The following is a 15,051-nucleotide window of genomic DNA, read 5'->3' as shown; positions in this document are numbered from 1 at the left end:
ACGAAAAAATAAAAATGTTCCCTCTAGTAAATCTGAAAGTATGATCAGAAGGTTGTCATACCTATAATACTCTTCACAGTAAAAAAAGTCACAAATAGAATTTTCACATGGTATGTTTGTAATGCAATATTTTAAAAAGTACTTCATGAGGGGTCTGGAGCGATAGCACAGTGGGTAGGGCCTTGCACGCGGCTGACCCGGGTTCGATCCCAGCATCCCATATGGTCCCCTGAGCACCGCCAGGGATGATTCCTGAGTGCAGAGCCAGGAGTAACCCTGGTGCATCGCTGGGTGTGACCCAAAAAGCAAAAAAAAAAAAAAAAAGACATAAAAAGTACTTCATGGAAATGATGGTAATAGAGTAACAAATTGTATAGTCTGTTGTATACAATTTTTTTTAAATTCCATCATCTTTTATTGAATGCTAGAATGTGAGAAACACCGTCATAGGTTGGATGCCTTAGATTTTTCAAAAGCATTTTTTAAAAAGAAATTTAAGCCCCTTATTAATGAGAAACTGTCTTTTTGCCTATTTGTGTTCCCTTGAGAAATGTTGGTAGTAATTTAAACTTAAATATAACATGGGAAGCATATACTAGGTAAAAGTTCCTGAATAGGAGGCCAGAAAGATGTATAATAGATAAGGCATTTGCCTTGCAAGTGGCCAAGCTGGGTTTGATCCTTGGCACCTTATAATGGTGCCCTAAGCCAGGAGTGATCCCTGAGAACTGCCTCGTGTGACCCCAAAACCAAAACCAAAAATTTCTTTTTTTAAATTTTTATTTATTTTTATTTTTTAATGAATCACCGTGAGATACAGTTACAGACTTACAAACCTTTGTGATTATATTTCAGTCATACAATAATCGGGTATCCATCTCTCCACCAGTGCCCATTCTCCACCACCAATGTTCCCAGTATCTCTCCCTCCTAACCCCACCCCCCCTTCCCACCTCCCCAGCTCCCCACCTCTGTGGCAGGCACATTCCTTTTACTCTCTCCTTAAAACCAAAAATAGTATGTCAGGAGATCTGGCTTTTTTTTTTTCTTTTTGGGTCACACCTGGTGATGCACAGGGGTTACTCCTGGCTCTGCACTGAGGAATTACTCCTGGTGGTGCTCAGGGGACCATATGGGATGCATTGAACCCGGGTCGGCCTTGTGCAAGGCAAATGTCCTACCCGCTGTGCTATCGCTCCAGCCCCCAGATCTGGCTTTTATACTAATTTCTTAGTGCAGTTTGGTGGTGGGATTGTTAGGGTCACACCAACAGTCCTTAGGTTACTTACTCCTGGCTCTGCTCAGGAATTAACTCCTAGAGTTACGAGGGGGACCATATGCTGGGAATTGAACCCTGGTCAACAACATGCACAGCAAGTGCTTTAACCCCCATGCTATTCCTCAGACCTGTATAATAATTTTTAGAAGTCATACTGTCCATCAGTTTATTTGTAAAATGAGTATGTTCAATACTAAGGGTCTATATATTTAGGGTATTTAGTGCTGACTGTGGACTGGAGCGATAGCACAGCGGGTAGGGCATTTGCCTTGCACGCGGCCGACCCAGGTTCGATTCCTCCGTCCCTCTTGGAGAGCCCAGCAAGCTACTGAGAATATCCTGCCCATAGGGCAGAGCCTGACAAGCTACCTGTGGCATATTCAGTATGCCAAAAACAGTAACAACAAGTCTCACAATGGAGACGTTACTGGTGTCCGCTCAAGCAAATCGATGAACAACGGGACAGTGCTACAGTGCTGCCTGTACTAACATCTAGCATGTCAATTTTTTTGGTATACTATAGCTTTAGGTTTTGCTCATGTTTTGCTTGGGTGTTTGGTCTGTGGTCTTTCTATAAAGATGAGGAGTTTCTGCTTCTTCCATGTGGTGCCTTGAAATTTTCACCAAATAATTTGACAACAGGGAACACTAGTAAGGGAATGTCATAGAATATTTTCTGTTAGGTTGGAGAGATAGTACAAGACTTAAGGTCCTTGCCTTGCATGCTCTTGGCCTGGATTGCATACAGTCCTCTGAGCACTACTACCAGGAGTGATCCTTGAGCATAGAGCCAGAAATAAGTTCTAAGCGGTGCTGGGGATGGCCCCAAAACAAAATTTGAAGTGTATATTACTTTCACTTTGGCTAGAACTCAGTCATATGATCTCAACATGTAACTGATAGGGGGGTAGGAAATGTTACTTGAATACAAAGAATGAAGAAACCGATTGGGGAGCATTGAGTACACTTTTGCCACGGTCCTGTTGAGTTTGTGCATTCTTTGTTTTGTACTCACCACCAAAGTCTTTCTCAATTAGCAATAATCCTGCCTCAGATAAACTCATTGGCTACGATATTGCCACTGCGCAAAGCTCAAAGTCTTTCTCTTTGCACCTTTGATTTTTCCGTAAAATTTAGTTTGAAAATCTATGACTATTTTGATTTGGAAGGTTGGGTTCTTAATGAACCATGTACCCATGTACACTCAAGAGTCATGCTCTCTATACCAGTGAGCTACATCTCTGGCCCTCTAAGATTTTATTTTGTCATCTCTTTGGTGTATGTTATGCTTTGCACACCCCCCTACCTATTCCACCCATAGCCCCATCCAGGATGGCTGTAGCATATTATTTTTATCATTGGTTTAAACTTCTCTTTTTAGCTCATTATGCTTTCCATAATTTTAGGGGATTAAAAATGCATTTCTGGCAAAAATCTTCCTGTGCTTATACAAGAAATGCAGTAGAATATTGAACATAGCCAGTGTCAGAACCATTAAGTCATTATCCACCCATGTGCATGCAGTGTCTCTGCCCACTAGCCGTAGGGAGAATAGACAAACCTCACACTGTGTTTTAAAGGTCAGTGCATGCAGTCTTGAAGACCAGTAGAGAAGCACATTCCAGCAAGGAGGCAAAGTTCTCTTTGCCTTCTGCCCACTTAAGATCAGATTTGAAGAGTCAGCAAAAGCCTTTCAGTTGATTTGAACTGCTGTTTTAAAGTTATTCCTCTACTCGTTTTTTCTTCTTTATTTTTATTTCATTTTCTGTGATAAATCTGTGACATATATATATATACACATGCATATATATATATATGTATGTATAAAAACCTTTCAGATCTGGGAGGTAGTTCAGCAGTACAGTTCATGCCTTGCAATGTGTGAGGCCTTGGCTTTCTTGGCACTGCCAAAACAAAACAAAAACAATCTATTTTATGATAGTTTGTTCAGAATATTCTAAATTCGTTGTAACTGCATTCCATTCTTACTGTACGGTTTGCATTGCATTTGAATAGTACTTTATCTTGTAGCACTCCCACTCCGGTAAGCCTAGCATTTTGGTTGCCTTTCTTTTTAAATTGTTGGCAGAAAAAAATATACGTCATCTGAACTGCATTTTTAGGTCATTCAGCATTCGAAAATTGTAGGGCTTGCAGATTGGCTGACAGCCACCTCCCACCTCACCCCTCTCACAGCAACAGCTCCTCTGATGCTAAGTGCAGTTCAGAATGGATAACTTGGATCTCATCTGCTTTCTTTGTCTGACTTCCTAGACATTGTGATTTATGACCCCTGCCCACTGGGTGAGCCTAGCCTCTCAGTGTGTGATGAGGTGAGCCTAGCCTCAGGGTGAGGGGGTGGGACAGGGAGGGGGAGGGGTATGGGGGAAGTGTCAGCCAAGTTCCTGCCTCAGTACTCACTTGATGAATAAAACTTTAGTTTCAAAATAGTTTTACTCAGGGGCCAGAGAGATAGTACAGCTAGTAGGGCATTTGCCCTGCATGTGGTTGACTCGGGTTCAACACTGGCACGTGATACGGTCCCCTGAACTCTGCCAGGAGTGCTCCCTGAGCACAGAGCTACGAATAAGCCCTGAGCACAGCTGGGTGTAGTCCAGAAACAAAAACCAACCAACCAAAATCCCAAATAGTTGGACTCAGTTGTTTTTTTTTTTTCTTTTTGGGTCACGCCTGGCGATGCACAGGGGTTACTACTGGCTCTTCACTAAGGAATTACTCCTGGTGGTGCTTGGGGGACCATAAGGGATGCTGGGAATTGAACCTCGGTCGGTCGAGTACAAGGCAAACACCCTACCCGCTGTGCTATCCAGCCCGGACTCAGTTTTAAAGCATCACTTTTTCTAGCATTTAGTGGTGGTAATAGAAATCATTAGTAGATTTGGGGCCCGAGCGAGATAGCACAGCGGGTAGGGTGTTTGCCTTGCACGTGGCCAACCCGAGTTCGATCCCTGGCACCCCATATGGTCCCCCAGACACCGCCAGGAGTAATTCCTGAGTACAGTGCCAGGAGTAACCCCTGAGCATTGCTGGGTGTGACCCAAAAAGCAAAAAAAAAAAATCATTAGTAGATTTGTTTCTCACAACTTGGTATGTACTGCGTGGGGAATTTTTTTTTCCTCCTTTTCCTTTTTTGAACTATACCTTACTTTTTCCTTTTCCCTCCCATTCTTGTTTCCTGTTCCCCGCATCATCCCTGTTTCCCATAGCTTTCCCTGCCAACCCCACCACTTTTTTTTTTTTTTAACTTTTTGGGTCACACCCAGCATTGCACAGGAGTTACTCCTGGCTCTGCACTCAGGAATTATTCCTGGCAATACTTGGGGACCATATGGGATACTGGGGATTGAACCTGAGTTAGCCATGTGCAGGGCAAATGCCCTACCTTCCTTACTATCACTCTAGCCTCCCACCCCCACTTCTCACTCTGCTATGTTTTATGTGCCTTTTAATTTGTAAAAATTATGTGCAAAATTTAAATAAGATAAATGTTACTAGTCTTATTACCCACCTTACAAAATAACTCTCCCTAATTTCTTGTCTCTCATAGGTGGCTTAATCTTTCTTCCTTTCCTCCTTCCCCTCCCTTCCTTCCTTTCTTCCTATAATGAATAGTATTATTTTTCTTTGATAATTTGAATTTTTGATTTGATAAATTTGAATGTGATAAATTGAATTTTGATCATGGTGGTTACATGCAGTACTGTTGGTGGTGCCAGATACAAAACTATGGGCCTCACACAGCTTTGCCTCTTTTTTGTTAAGGGGGTCACACCTGGTGGGGCTAGGGGCTTACTCCTAGCTCTGCACTCAGAGCTCACTCCTGGAAGATTTGGGGGAGCTGTGGGGTACTGAGCACCGAATTCAGGTTGGCTGCATGCAGGGCAAGCAAGCACCTTACCTGATATATTCTCCAGTGTAGAGCTATGCTTCTTCAGTCACATTCCTGCGTCTTCTGAAGCATAATCCTTTTGACTGTTTTAGGGACACACCTGGCAGTGTTTTGGGGGTTATTCCTAGCTCAGCACTTGGATCACTCCCAACAGTGTGGGTAGATACAGCCATTTAACTTTTTCCCTGGTCTTGAGAGTTCTCTCTCTCTCTCTCTCTCTCTCTCTCTCTCTCTCTTTCTTTCTCTTTCTTTCTCTCTCTTTCTTTCTCTCTTTCTCTCTCTTTCTCCCTCTCTTTCTCTCTCTCTCTTTCTCTCTTCCTTTCTCTCTTTCTCTCTTTCTTTCTTTCTTTCTTTCTTTCTTTCTTTCTTTCTTTCTTTCTTTCTTTCTTTCTTTCTTTCTTTCTTTCTTTCTTTCTTTCTTTCTTTCTTTCTTTCTTTCTTTTCTTTCTTTTTCACACCTGGCAATGCACAGGGGTTATTCCTGGCTCTGCACTCAGGAATTACTGACGGCGGTGTTCAGGGGATGCTGGGAATTGAACCCGGGTCAGCCGCGTGCAAGGCAAATGCCCTACCCACTGTGCTATTGCTCCAGCCCCTGGCCTTTTTTTCCCCCCCAAGATAATTTATTTTTTATTGCTTGTTATGAATAGTATACACATCTGTAAGGGTGTATCTCACAATGATTCAACAATACAAACAAACAAACAAAATAGCATGAGATAGCACTTGGCCACAAAAGCTGGCTCGTGCTCCTGGGATTCTAAAAATTAAAATAATTGGAGTCTTGAACCATATCTGTAGCAAGCTGTTTGGTTCCGAGATTCATTTGTGAGTCTCTGGATCATGGCTGTTGACGCACTTAACTGGCACCTGGAGGCAATTCATGGGTATGACATCCAGGACCCCTGAAGGGCAGGGAGATGGGAAGGGACAGCTCAGTCCCAACCCCTTGAGGCCTGGTGTTTTCAGTCACTGGTCCCTAATTCCTGTTTTTTTCAGCAGATTTATTCTCTTGCATGGGGGACCCAGAATGAGCCTTTGAAGATCAGCTGTGAGGTGGCGGAAATTGGTTTCTGGAGGGTTGGGGCTGCTGGGGTTCATCTGGTGCCAGCAGAGAGAGAAACCTGCTCTCATCTGAGGCACCCCCATGAAATCCTCTAGAATTAATTTTCAAAAAACAATTTAGGGGGCTTCACTTGATGGCTCTCTGGGGATAATGCCAGGTCTCTCTGTTGGGGAGGTAAGCGGGGGCACTCCTAATTGAATCCAGCCTTTTTGCATGCAAAGATTGGACTGAACCTATTGAACATTCTTTCTGACTTCTAGAGTTATTATAAACAAAGTCACATAGTAATACTTTTTTTTTTCCTGCCTTATTTTACTTCGTATTATGCTTACGGATGTATTGGTTTATTTCTTTTTTAAATTTTTTTTATTAGAAAATCACTGTGATGTACAGTTACAAACTTAGGAACTTTTGTGTTTGCATTTCACTCATAACAGTGATCGTTTACCCATCCCTCCACTAGTGCCCATTCACCTCCACCAGTGATCCCAGTATCCCTCTCGCCATCCCCCTGCTGCCCCCCCCACCCCACCCTGCCTCTGGGCTGGGCATTCCCTTTTGTTCTCTCTCCTTTTGGGTGTTGTAGTTTCCATTAGAGGTATTGAGTGGCCTTCATGTCCGGTCTATAGTCTACTTTTAGTTTGAGACTTCCAACCTGATTGGGTCCTCCCAACATCCTCTACTTAGTGTTCCCTTCTCTATCTCAGCTGCCTTTTCCCCCAGCATGTAAGGCCCTGGCCTTTTTCATCTTATTCACCAAATTAATTCCCTTATTTCTGAAGATCAGGTCACCTTTACTGAGTTCTTGTTCTAAGATCCCCAAATTTATTTAGCCTATTACCCCCTTCCAGAAAAATAAATTACTCAGCTGTATGGAAATCTACTTTCTCTAAAGCAGCAAACTCAAAGTGCACCCCAATTACATATGAGATTTCTGCCATCTCTTTGCTCATTTCAATGCATTCCCCACCCCACCCCAGCTTGCAATATCATCTCAACAACCGTCCCTGCTCCCCCCATCCCCTTGCAGTATCATACAATTTGGGGAAACATTGCTCTGGCTGCATATCCAGTCTTTTGAATACTTTTCTTTTTTCTATAACTTCATTTATATTCATTTAAATTTCACTTCCATGGTCATTACTTTTTGGTTCATTGCTGCATTTTAATCTTTGTTGTTCAGTTTCTGCTTTCAATAACCCATTTTTTGTAAAATGTCACATGGGTTTATCACTGAAGGACAATGAGGCATTACAATTGTCCATACATGAGATGAATAACAGATGAGCAGTGGCCAGTCACCAACAGGCTTTTGAAAGAAGTGATGTGATAGGCTACTGATCTTGATGTACGCCTGGTATTCATATAGTAATTTGTAGACATAAGAGCGATTAGCAAAGTTTGTGTTTCATGGAATTCCAGAAAACGTAGCATATAACTGAAACCTTAAATATGGGGACTGTTGTAACCTAACTAAACTGTGGGAATGGAAATAGGTGTTTATTAGAAACTTGCAAAGCAAAAACTGCTTCTAGTTGTGACAGATTTTATGGTCCACAAAGCTTATTAAACAATTATCTGACTCTTTACTGAAAATACTGACTAACCTTTGATCTAAGGTTTTTTTTTTTTTTTTTTTTTTGCTTTTTGGGTCACACCTGGCGATGCACAGGGGTTACTCCTGGCTTTGCACTCAGGAATTACTCCTGGCGGTGCTCAGGGGACCATATGGGATGCTGGGATTCTAACCCGGGTTGGCCGAGTGCAAGGCAAACGCCCCACCCGCTATGCTATCGCTCCAGCCCCAGTTCTTGGATTCTTATATATTTGTTTATAAGTTTTTATTATTCTTGTTTTGTTTGCTTGTTTTTGTGTTTTAAGCCACACCCAGCAGTACCCCAGGGTTACTTCTAGCTTAATGCTCTGGGATCTGTCCTGGTTCATGCTCATGGAACCGTGTAGTGCTGGGGCTCAAAACTGGGCCTTTCACATGCAAAATATTCTTTCAGTGCATTCAGCTGTTTCTCCAGCTTTCCAATGTTATTTTCTTCCTGATAAATTAAATTGGAGAGATTTCTTACTCTTATTTTCTAGTGTTCATATTATACCATAGTTGTCTGTGCCTTTAATACTTGTTAGCATTCCTATAAGCTCATTTGTTTTGTATATTTGGAAGATTTTTGAATAGTTTTCAAATTAATATCGTTTGATTGGGCTGGAGCGATAGCACAATGGTAGGGCGTTTGCCTTGCATGCGGCCGACCCAGGTTCAATTCCTTCGCCCCTTTCCATGAGCCCAGCAGGTTACTGAGAGTATCTCGCCCGCATGGCAGAGCCTGGCAAGCTACCTGTGGTGTATTCAATATGCCAAAAACAGTAACAGCAAGTCTCAAAGTGGAGACGTTACTGGTGCCTGCTCGAGCAAATCGATGAGCAGCGGGATGACATTGATAGCAAACTATCAATGACAGTGATAGTTTGATAGAGTTTTTCTACTTTAAATCAGTTTTTATAGTCATAGCCTTACAATGGAGATGTTACTGGTGCCTGTTGGAGCAAATCGCTGAACAACAGGATGACTGCTACAGTCTTTTTAGGAATTTGTCTTTCATGTCTGGTTTTTCAAATTTGCTGTTGTGATTGAAATTTTTTTCTTTTTGCATTTGTAACATTATTTTTTCTTCATTCCTAAAGTTGTTTGTTTATTCCTTCACTTTTTGGTAAGTCTTGCCAGAAGGTTTATTATCCTAATTAATCCAAAAAAATAACTTCGCTTTGTGATCACTTCTTCCTTGATTTTTTTCAAATTTATTTATTTTTGGCTTTTTGGTTCACACCCAGCAATGCTCAGGGGTTACTCCTGGATTTGCACTCAGGAATCACTTCTGACGATATTTAGGGGACAAGATGGGATCCCAGGGATCCAGCCTGGGTCAACCGTGTGCAAAGCTACCCGCTGTCCTATTGCTCCAGCTCCTTCAGGTTTGTTTTTGTCTAGTTTTTTTTGTTTGTTTGTTTGTTTTTTGGGCCACACTTGTCAGTGCTCAGGGCTTACTCCTGACTCTGCTCTGGGATCAATCCTGGCTTGATATGTAACCCTTGACTTGGAGTACCATATGGAATGCCATGATTGAACCTGGGTTTGTTAGGTGCAATGCAAGTGCCCTACCCATTGTAGTGTCTCTCTAACTCCTTTCTTAGATACTTAACCAATTTTATTCTCTTTTTTTTCTAAAATAAACACTTAAAGTTGTAGACCTTCCTTAACCTTACTTCTTTGAGTATAATTCATAATCTTTGGTGTGTAATAATTTTATTTCTGTTAGTTTTTAAAATTTGATTTTTTGTTTTTCTGGGTCCACCTGGCAGTGCCCAGAGCTTACTCCTGGCTCTGCACTCAGAGGTCACTCCTGGTGGGGCTCAGGGGACCATATAGGTTGAACCCAGTGCACTCAGAGCAAGCTCTCTACCTACTGTATTGTCTTTTCGACCCATATTTAGTCTGGATTTTTCTAGTTTATATCTGTAAACTCATGAGTTATTTGTACTTTGATTTTTAATTGTCTAATAATTGTGTCATTGAAGTTTAGTTTTTAATTTCTTACTTAGTAATGTTTTACAGAGGGGACTGTACAATAACTTAAATTTGAGTCTTGTTTTATATCCTAGATATTGCTTGGTATTTTTTTCCAAGCCTAACCTTTGTGTCTTTTTTTTTTCTTTTAACATACTTGGTACTTATTTATTGTTTATTTTGGGTCACACCAGGCAATGCTCAGGGGTTACTCCTGGCTCTTCACTCAGGAGTTACTCCTGACAGTTTTTTGGGGACCGAGCACATGGGATGCCGGGGTTTGAACCTGGGTCAGCCAAGGCAGATGCCCTACTCGTACCATGGCTTCGGCTCAACATTGGGTCTTGAGACCGGCAGCCATCCTTACAGCTCTTACCTGGCTGAAGAATGCCTGGTATTTTGTGGGGATATACCCAACTTTGGCACAGATGAGAGGTTGAGGGTGCCTGCTATAAAGTGAAGCCTGAAAGTGTAGCAGGAAAGAGAAAAAAGATGGTAAGTGGGGGAGGAGGAGGGCGTGGTAGAGCTCCATGGGGACCCTGAGTGGCTAGACTTGAAGGTCAGAACGTAATTCTGGCTAAGGAAAAGAGAAACTGAGACCAAGCAGGAACTCTACCATCCAGAGTTTCCTCATTTCCTCATCTCGGGACTTTCAGGAATTCGAGGGAATGCCCTCAGCACCCTTCAGTTGTCCTCCTGGGAACCTTTGTTTTGCTACCCAGAGACTCAAGAAGGAAGATCCAGAGGAAACAGTCACAGAGGGAGGAGAGTAAAATGACCTTTTTGCCAGTTGACTGAGCACCCAGGCAAGGTTAGGGAGAGAGCATTTCAGATTTCCCAGAGTAGCTTTGGGCAAGATCATCAGTTCTCCGGTTCGCCCTTTATTGCCACCATCACCAGACAAGTGGTCAGTAGAAAGCAAGCAGATGGCCAGCATGCGTAGGTTTGCCCAGGATGAGCTGCCCTTCCTCCTGCACTACATTGGAAGGCCAGAGAGATAAGAGACAGGATTGAGAGAGAAAGAAGAGACAGAAACTGAATTCCATCAGTACCTTGGTGGAGGATGACAACGAAGATGACATACTCCTGGCTGGCTTTTGCCAAATATTGTAGTGGTTTCTTGTCTTCAACAGTCAAAATTGAAGGATAGCAAGTGACCAGACTCAGTAAAATCACTTAGGGAAACAGAAAGGAAGGGAGAGTAAGGCAGGGATGCTCCCAAATTATGGGAAGTGCCTCCTAAAACAGAATTCCCTCGATAATGTTTATGTTAAAAATGAGTCTATGTGCTAGAAGAGAACGTGTCTCCTCCAGTATGGTCTTTTTAATTTTCACTCCTCGAGAGAACCATATAAGGAGCTGGGGATTAAACCTGGCTCTGCTGCCTGCAAGGCAAGTGCCCTGCCCACTGAACTATCTATCTAGCCCCTCCATTGTATTTTTTTTTTTTTTTTTTTGCTTTTTGGGTCACACCCAGCAATGCACAGGGGTCACTCCTGGCTCATGCACTCAGGAATCACCCCTGGCGGTGCTCAGGGGACCATATGGGATGCTGGGATTTGAACCCTGCCCGTTGTGCTATCATTTTTAAAATTTCATTTACTAAATCATCGTGAAATACAAAGTTAAAAGTTGTGGGGCTGGAGCGATAGCACAGCGGGTAGGGCGTTTGCCTTGTACGCAGCCGACCCGGGTTTAATTCCCAGCATCCCATATGGTCCCCTGAGCAGCGCCAGGGGTAATTCCTGAGTGCAGAGCCAGGAGTAACCCCTGTGCGTTGCCGGGTATGACCTAAAAAGCAAAAAAAAAAAAAAAAAAAAGTTGTTTGTGATTGAGTTTCAGTTGTACAATATTCGAGCACCCATCCCTTCACTAGTGTCCACGTCTTCCCTACACCAGTGTTCCAGTTTCCCTCTCTCCTGACCCCCAGCCTGCCTCTATGGCAGACACTTTTTTTCCTTTTAGGCACTGTGGTTTGCAACAGTGTTACTGAAAGGGTATCATGCATATGATTTACTTCTTTCAGCATCCAATTTTTGTCCATAGTGACCACTTCCTAATATTGTCATACTGATCCCTTCTCTGATCTAACCACCTTCCACATGTTGTGCTGAAAGGTGTTTTCGACTATCCCTTTATGAAGGTGAACTCTTCCATTTCTTTTCATTTTTGTCTTTTTTTTTTTTGCTTTTGGGTAACACCTGACAAAGATGAGGGCTTTTTCCTGGCTCTGTGCTCAGTGATAACTCCAGTATCATCTTGGGTTTTGTTTGTTTGTTTGTTTTCTTTCTGGTCACACCCAGTGGTGCCCTTAGGAATTTCTCCTGGCTCTCTGCACTTAGGAATTACTCCTGGCGGTGCCTGGAGGACCATATGAAATGGAGGGATCAAACCCAGGTCAGCTGTGTGCAAGGCAAATGCCCTACCCACTGTACTCTGGCCCCTAACATCATTTTTAAAATTTCATTTTTTTGGGTTTTTTTTTTTTTTTGGTCACACCTAGTGATGCTCAGGGGTTACTCCTGGCTCTGCACTCAGGAATTACTCCTGGCGGTGCTCAGGGGACCATATGGGATGCTGGGATTTGAACCCGGGTCGGCCGCTTTCAAGGCAAACGTCCTACCCGCTATGCTATCACTCCAGCCCCTAAAATTTCATTTTTAAGAGCAGGGAATGTTGTTGAAATTTTAAGAGCATGGGAATGTAGAGAAACTGATTTACGTGTGTGAGAACTTGAGTTCAATTCCCATCAATGTAAAAGCCAACAAAAGTAAAAAATAAAATTACGTATTTAGGAGCTCGAGCAGTAGTACAGCAGGTAGGGCACTTGTCTTGCATACACCCAACCTGGGTTCCATGCTGGCATCCCATATGATTTCCCAAGCACTACCTGGAGTATATTCCTAAATGTACAGCCAGGAGTAACCTCTGAGTACCACCAGGTGTGACCCAAAATAGAAAAATAAAATAACATGTTTATTACTCCTTGATAGACATGTGAGTTGAATTTTTAAATTTATTTTCATTGAATAATCATGAGATACACAGTTACAAAATTGTTCAAGATTGGGTTTCAGTCATATAGTGTTCCAGCACCTGTCATTTAACCAGTGTGCATTTACCACCAGTGAGTTGATTTTTTTAAATAGCAGTTTGTTTTCATATTTATACATGATTATGGTAGGTGAGCTCTTGAACAAAAATCTTTTTGTTTCCGTTACATTGCATCATGTTGTGCTTTTCTAAAAGCAGTGAGAGCTATTTTTATTGCCCTGCCTAATAATGATAAGGTGACCAGTGTGGAGATCTGGCCTGTGTCATTGGCTACTCTCTGTTGATTCTTATTCTGTGACTGCTCTGGTCCCAGCTATGTTAGGAAAGTAGAAGAAATGATGTGACTATTCTTAACTAGTGATGACTCCCCAACTCTAAATTTTTTTTTTAGCCAAAGTTTTTGTTGATTAATTTCAAATTGATATATTTTTATTAATTTCTCTCATACCATTTCAAGACCAATTAAGCCCCCTTTTTTTGTTGGTTTGCATTATTTTGGCCCTGTTTGAAAAGTAATCCAGTAAGTGGAAATAAGTTATTGCTGAGATATATGTCCTCCATTTTTAAGACAAAGTAGTTTATAGGATGCTGATACATGTGCAGCTAACTGCAGTACAGGTCAAACTATTGTTAAGATAGTACAGATGATGTGTTCTGAGTAGCACGTAGAAGAAATTGTAAAAAAGAATCACAGTAAAGGTGATCATTGATGTGGATCATGCTTTCAAAGACTTGATAAATGAAGAGAGGGAAATGAAGAATATGTGGAGAGCATGTCAGTAAGGGTATATAAAATTTCTTAAAGTAAGAAAATGGGTATGTTTATTACATATCAGATGGTGCCATGTGACTTAGAGAGAGAGACCTTTCATAGAAAACAGGAATCTTGTGTGGTAGGGCTAGAGCTGGTTCTAGGATTATGTAGCCTTGAGATTACACACCAAAAAATTGGATATTTAAAAATAAATTGGCAACTGGAATTCTTTTAAATCAGTTGGGAAGTTTTGCTTCCAGGAGGCCTGGATTTGATCTCTGGTACCTCAAGATCCCTGGAGCACAGAACCAGGAGTAGCCCCCGAGCATTGTTGGGTGTGCCCCAAAACAAAGATTTTGAAGCATATCAGTATTGTTGTCTCAGATGAAAGCAAAAGCTGTAAAATTCAAGGTTTTTCCCCCTCTTGGTTTTTGGGCCACATCTGGGGATGCTCAGGGGTTATCCAGGCTCTGCACTCAGGAGTTATTCCTGACAGTGCTCAGGGGACTAGATGGGAAGAGGGGCACCTGGTCAGCCTCGTGCAAGACAGTGCCCTACCCCTTACACTTTCTCTCCAGCCTTCAATATTTTTTTTTTATTTATTAGAACCATGCTTCTGTTTCTGGTGTTTTCTGACTCTCCTCAGCCTAATCCCAGATCTTATTCCCAACTAATTTACAAGTAACTTGCTTTATCTGGTTCTTGTTTTTGTTGTCTGTTAAGGTAAGAGAGTTGGGCCCTAGGTGATTTGAATGTTGTTCAAAAATAAAATAGAACAAATAACGTGTAGAGATCTTAAGAGAGAAGTAGTTTTTGGGCAGGTGTATGTAAATTCTGATTTTTATTTTGTTCTTGACTGATGGAATGAATATGTGTGATGAACAGTAATGAACAGTAAGGTTAAAGATTTGTAAAGTTATAAAAGTACTTTCTCTTAAAATTTGGGAATGTTAGGTATTGAGAATCATCTTAAGATTCACTATGTTTTAGGAAACATTTACTTAAAGATTAGCTTTTAAGGATGGTCATAGCAGAAATGTTAAGTGCTGTGTCATTGTCATCTATCTCTTGTTTTGGCCCACATAGCCAGACTAAAGCAGACATCATGATGTTTGTATCACATGGCTAACAGTGGGAGGTATCTAGCATAGATTATTCTTCCTGGAGAAATCAATTTAAATTCACTTGGGCGGAAATGTGGCAAGCTCGTGCCTGTTTAGAGCTCTCAAGTGCCTTCAGTCAGGACTAAACAGACTGCAGTTTCTTAAAGTAAGTAAACTTTCAGCCTTGTGCTGCTGCAAAATGTTATGTATGTGAATGTGTATACAGTGCTTTTCTATTCAGAAGACAAGTGCTCCCGAACATGGCAATGGGATAAGGAACTCTTGTTTTAGGGTCTACATAGAAGTAAAAT

The 15,051-nt window shown here is 41.8% G+C and overlaps 1 protein-coding gene and 1 pseudogene across 1 annotated transcript in view; one reads left to right on the top strand and one right to left on the bottom strand.

Moving 5' to 3' along the window:
- The window catches only part of MAP4 (microtubule associated protein 4), a 172,719-nt gene that overhangs the window by 36,942 nt on the left and 120,726 nt on the right, over nucleotides 1-15,051 (top strand).
- LOC129404494 (U4 spliceosomal RNA) lies at nucleotides 2,299-2,372 on the bottom strand (annotated as a pseudogene).

The sequence above is a fragment of the Sorex araneus genome, chromosome 4, assembly GCF_027595985.1.
Source record: "Sorex araneus isolate mSorAra2 chromosome 4, mSorAra2.pri, whole genome shotgun sequence".
Lineage (NCBI taxonomy): Eukaryota > Metazoa > Chordata > Mammalia > Eulipotyphla > Soricidae > Sorex > Sorex araneus.
The sequence above is the reverse complement of the archived record's forward strand: the minus strand, read 5'-3'. Positions and strand labels throughout refer to the sequence as shown.